A 6194-nucleotide genomic window follows, 5' to 3' on the forward strand; every position below is an offset into this window, starting at 1 on the left:
GAGATATGGGTTCGATGGATGGACTATTCAATGGATAAGGGACTGGCTGGATGGCCGTTACAGTCAATGGCTCTATGCCCAAATGGAGATCAGTAACAAGCGCTGTCCCTCAGGGGTCCATACTGGGACCCGTACTCTTCAATAAATTTATTAATAACACAGACAGTGGGACTGAGTGCACCCTCAGCAAGTTTGAGAATGACACCGAGCTGAGCTGTGTCTAGCAGTTGATATGTTGAGGGAAGGGATGCCATCTAGCAGGACCTTGGCAGGCCTAAGGAGCAGGCCCACGTGAACCTCGTGAAGTTCAACAAGGCCAAGTGCAAGGTCCTGCACCTGGGTTGGGACAATCCCCAATATCAATACAGACTGGGGGATGAATGGATCGAGAGCAGCCCTGCAGAAAAGGACTTGGGGAGACTGGTGGATGAAAAATTGGACATGAGCCAGCAATGTGTGCTTGCAGCCCAGAAAGCCGTATCGTATCCTGGGCCGCATACAAAGAAGCGTGGCCAGCAGGTTGAGAGAGGTGATTCTCCCCCACTACTCTACTCCACCCCATCTGCAGTCCTGCGTCCAGCTCTGGGGTGCCCAGTACAAGACAGACATGGACCTGTTTGAGCGGTCCAGAGGAGGGCCACAAGAATGGTGAGAGGGCTGGAACACCTCTCCTATGAAGAAAGGCTGGGACAGTTGGCGTGGTTCAGCCTGGAGAAGAGAAGGCTCCGGGGAGATCTTATTGTGGCCTTTCAATATATAAAGGGGATCATAAGAAAGATGGAGAGACACTTCACCAGGGCCTGTAGTGACAGGACAAGGGGCAGTGGTTTTAGACTGAAAGAGGGTTGGTTTAGACTGGACATAAGGAAGAAATTCTTTACTGTAAGGGTGATAAGACACTGGAACAGGTTGCCCGGAGAAGTCAGTGGATGCCCCAACCCTGGAAGTCTTCAAGGCCAGGTTGGATGGAGCTTTGAGCAACCTGGTCTAGTGAAAGATGTCCCTGCCCATGCCAAGGGGGTTGGACTAGGTGATCTTTACAGTCCCTTCCAACCTAAATCCTTCTATGATAAGCGCTTTGGGGCAAATGCTGGGTTGTGTATTTGTAGAGTACAAATACGCAGCTGTGCATCTGCGGAGTACTAAGCGCACCTTGGACCGGGTCCACGGCCCAGTCTGGGTAATGTTGCTTCTAGAATTCTTGCAATCTGCAGGTGGGTGGGAAAGGGAGGGAAGAGCAGTAGTTGTTGTTTCCCGGGATTTTTTTTTTGCTTTATCATTTACCATAATATTTTAACTTTGAATGATCATGTATGCTATAAAACAAACCAAACACTTTAATTTAAATCTGATAAATCCCTTAATTTTAGATGTGTGGCAGTAATGAATTCCACAAGTTAGCAATTATAATGTTAAAAATTCCCATATATTAGAGACAAACCTTAGGTTATTGCAATGAAAGGAGCTAAATTCATTTTTTTCTTATTCCTAGAGTAAGTCTAAGGAATTCATTTTCATATTGTATAAGAGTTTAACAATACCTCCTCTTGTACTTTTTAAGTAGTGGAACAGGAGGAAATACAATGTGGCTGTATTGCACTCACTCTGTTAACCTTCCCCTTTGCATTTCCTGACTTTTATTTTTAGATATTCAACTTCAATGGTACATGAACAGGAGGTTTCTTGCATTGCATTCAATAACATTTTAAGTACTTTGAAAAATAAATGTTACAGACATTTTAGCTAATCTCCTGCCCTACCTCTCAGCAGGTTATTGTTCCTGAATGTATATTATTTACCTTTTTATATTATTTACCTTTATTTCTCAAGGTTGATCTGTGCCAAAAAATCCAAAATAAAGCACAAGTCTTGCTACAAAGAAAATTTGAAGGCAAAAATTACTTTAGAATATTAAAAGATAAACCAATGCTTAAGTGTACAGTAAGTCAAAAATCACCATCTCCTGATAGGAAAAGTCTTATAGTAGTTAGAATAGTGGTAGTCTTACAGGTTTTACGAAGTCCAGCTTGTAAAGGCTGAGGAAAGAAGTTGACTGTAATAAAACTAAACCACAATACAAACACGTCACTCATGACTGAAATAGCCCAAGTCTGGTCTATATCCTTATCTTGATCTTGGATTTGCTTAAACCGTTCTATTACTGAATGCTAAGAGTTTTTATCCCAAGCTGAGCAAGAACTCTAAAATCAACCTGACTGAAAGCTCATTGCTGTTTCCTGATTAATATGCCAGAAGGTCTGTGTGACATTTCTATGGAATGTCTCCATGCTCTTGGGACTGATGATTCAGTGCAGAGCTGCTTGGAATTTCTACAAAACTTCAGTCCTCCTCACTTCTCAAATGGCTTCCTTTTACCAGCCTGTCAAGCTAAACTGAAAATAATTGCTTTGTGTGCAATAACAAGGGGAAGGATGGAAATTTCACAGCACAATGTGTTAGGCAGCTCACTAGAAAGAGGAAGCTGCATTCTCAAGAGCAGCGTGAAATCTATCTCCCGTGTTTAATTCTTTCTTTTTTTCTGCAGTTAGGAAAAAAAAAAATGCCAAATTTTAAGGTGCATAGTGAGTAACACTCGAGCTAAAGGAGTAAATTAAGATCTCTGTAAGGTCAATTTGGTTATATTTGTTCCTTGCTTGTCTTTGTTTCATGAAAGAGATCAAGGAAAAAGCTGTGTTTAGAACGGGGCTTGTAACTGGCAAAACAGACAAGTGAAAGAACTGAAAGTCTCAAAACAAGTAAAAAACCACAGACTAATTTTGGTTTTCACAACACTGCAGAGTTGAGAGACTAGCCTCACCACAAATTAAATGCTATTCAATGGAAAAGACCCATTTCAAGAAAATGAATGCCTCATCATACCTCTCACAATCCAGCAACTGTCCCCACAGGCCGACAGATGGGAAGGCACCAACCTGTGTCCTGCGTGTAAGCGATTCTGCTACAAGTCATCCTTCGATTCACAGTAAAACAGAGGAGGGACAAAGGCAAAGGCAATCATGGGATCCACCGGTAAGTAACAGTCAAGGACCTTACATTCTTCCCACATGAGCTATTTCTTTGTAAACATATTTTAAACATCTAAACATATTTATGAAAGTAACTGGAGCGGGGGAGTCAAAGCCCTCTGCATTCAATACAGGCAAATAAGAACAAATTAACAGAATTTACTGCATGAGAGAGGCCAGTAGTACACTCACAGACACCGAGGAAGACACGGTGTTGACTTTTAAGCTTTAGTCACATACTAAACACCCACTACATGAAAGATATTTCTGGGAATGCTGGGATTAAGTGCATTGTATGCATATTATATATGACATGAAATGATATACTTTAAGCTTCCTCACAGGCAACTTTAGAAGGAAAGGAACAGAGCAATTTTATTACGAACTTTTACCACATTTAATTATATATCCAGATTTTTCATTTTCCGAGATAACAATTATGTTGAGGAAGACTTACAAAGATAACAGAAGTGTTGTTCTGTTGATAAAAGGAACTGAGTAGAATACTTTAAAAGCTGATACACTTCAGTCATTAGTGAATCATGTATTAAATCCACAAATAATGCAAGTTAAGATGCATTGTAACAGCTATTGAACGTAGATATGCAAACCAAAGAAATCTACAATATCTAACAGCTAAATTCCTTTTGATTTCAGGGGTACAAGATGACATTATCCAAGGAGTTAAAGGAAAATCATGGCAATAAATATATTAAAAAAAAAAAAAGAAAAAAGCAACTTGAAAGGACTGTCTTCCAAGAAGAAATGTGTTTAATCACCTGGAAAGAACTCTAGAAAACAAGATGTACTGAGCAGTAAGAAATCATTGGATCAATATTTGATATATATTATGGTGATTTTCATTTGCATAACCTCACATGCAGGGAGAAGCTCATTCTACTTTTAAGGAGTCTACGTTCATTACCGAACACTTCTGCACAAAAAAGGATTCAGACAAAATGCACAAAATTCAAATCAGAGTGTATTTTATAAGACGACATTTAAAGGTTTAGGTATGTAAAGTTTAGTAAAATACCATCTTCTATGTCCACAAATCCATCCGAGATGCACGGTTGAGATGCATGCACTATAGGAATGACAGTGTCAAATTAGGATTAAATGAGTAACTTGAACTAAACAATGTATTCAACTACTTCTTTCTTCTTCTACTTTGAATAGTTCTAAACAGGCCAGGATTTTCCAGACTTCATAGTTCTAATTGTTTGTGTTTAACATCTTCCTTTGAGCCGCTTCTTCAGGGTGGGTGTTTTCTTCTACCACAGATGTGTACATCTATGTACAGCGACTTCATTCAACCGATATATGTTCCTCTTGGTCACTGGCTTTGTTGTACCTACATACTGATCAATAAGGTCTTCTTCCCCTGCTTCTGGCTTTTGCTTTCTTGTTGCATGGAAATGTACCATAAGTCCTGGCACGTGAGTTAGCTCACTTTCTGAAGAGAATCCAAATTACTTTGGTGGGACTGTTTCTCCTATTTCACTGCTAGAACATATAATTAATGAATTCTGTAAAAATCAATTAAGGTTATGCTTTTTCTGCAAGCTGAGTATGGCAGCATTTGCAGCGTCTTTTACTATGATGATGGCAGAAGCTCCATAGCAACAGCATGTTTGCATTCCTACCGGCACCACATTGCTCCTGACTGTCTACCAGGAAAACTGTTTTGATAGGTATAATCACCGTTATTTAGTTTGTGTGCTGAAGAATTTATTCTGATTAAGAGAATCAAGTTTTAACTAAAAAGTTGTGTTTATTTGTCCATAGTTAGCACAGGTTTCACTGTTCCAGCTTTCTTGGAGTTTAGAGTGACAATATTTCTTTGGCGCTAAGGAATTGGAAGTTTTGGGTTCCTTCACCTGTAATTCACTGATATACAAACATGTGCAAAAGCTGTTTGGAGGGTTTAAACAGACATTCCCTGAAATAATTCTTCATTTCTCTCGTAGAACCTCTGATCCTTTTCTTTACATGTACACATTTCAAAGGGTCTTCACCCACTTAACACTGTCCAAGAAAAGCTTTTCATAAAGTACACAAAAGCAAACCAAAACAGATTAGATAAAAAGCAGCCAAATGGCTGGGCACAATTATATGAAATATAACAATTAATACACATTTTTAAGGCTAAAACCAGAACACCATGGATATACCATTGTACCCCGATACTACCACTTACAGCCAGTAGAATAAGGGGCTCTAAAATGAAACTTGGTGTTTCACTGATCCTCGCCTGTAGCATGGTCCATTAGAAAGAACACGAAGCCTGGTCTGACATGTCAAATCAAATGCAGAAGCACAAACACATGATACTCAAGACACTTCATTGCTGTGTATCCTTGTTTTCATTTTGATTCCTGTCTTATGTAGCCAAATGACATTTATGATTTAGAAACAATTCTAATGGTTTCTATATGCTAGGAAGAACACAAATCATCCCCCCCTCCAACTGGTAGGAAAAAAGCACACCAGCTCAGGACAGGTAATTGTACTCTCATTCCATGGGAAGTCAGGCTGATGAGAATTGCACAGATCTACTGAATGTGCAGAATGGTTCCAAAGCCTCATGGTTATCCACATTAAATAACAACAGCTCTAGTGAGTCAACATCATAAACCAGGACGAATGCTCCTGACCAGATAATAATCTCTGGGATCCAAAAGGATTATCTCCATCACTGTGCTAGCAGACAAAGCTGCCTGCCAATCATCTCTAGCCTATTACCTACAATTCACAAATTCAGTGGTACTTTACACTTGAGCCTGTTAGCCCAGGAGAAGAGATTGAAATTCAAGAGTTGCCAGTGTTCTAACAAACAGGCAAACTTGAAGTCCAAACTGTGCAACTCATTAACTGCTCCTGTAATCATTCTGCATAGGTCAAGTACTGTTGTACCATATTTGAGTGTACAACGAATACATGAATATACACTTGTCCTTTGGGAAGAGTGGGGATATGAAATGTCACAGACATATACAGAGAGCAAAATAACCACGTAATATTTTTTGCATATGCCCAGAAATACAGACAAACACCTTCTATTTACTACATAAACATTTCAGCTCCTGACTGCTGGGGTTGGGAATGTCAAGTCTGAGCTGGCTGAAGCAGAAGCAGCAGCAAATCTGCCTCCTTCATGAGGACATC

The sequence above is a fragment of the Calonectris borealis genome, chromosome 15 (genome assembly GCF_964195595.1).
Source record: "Calonectris borealis chromosome 15, bCalBor7.hap1.2, whole genome shotgun sequence".
Classification (NCBI taxonomy): Eukaryota; Metazoa; Chordata; class Aves; order Procellariiformes; family Procellariidae; genus Calonectris; species Calonectris borealis.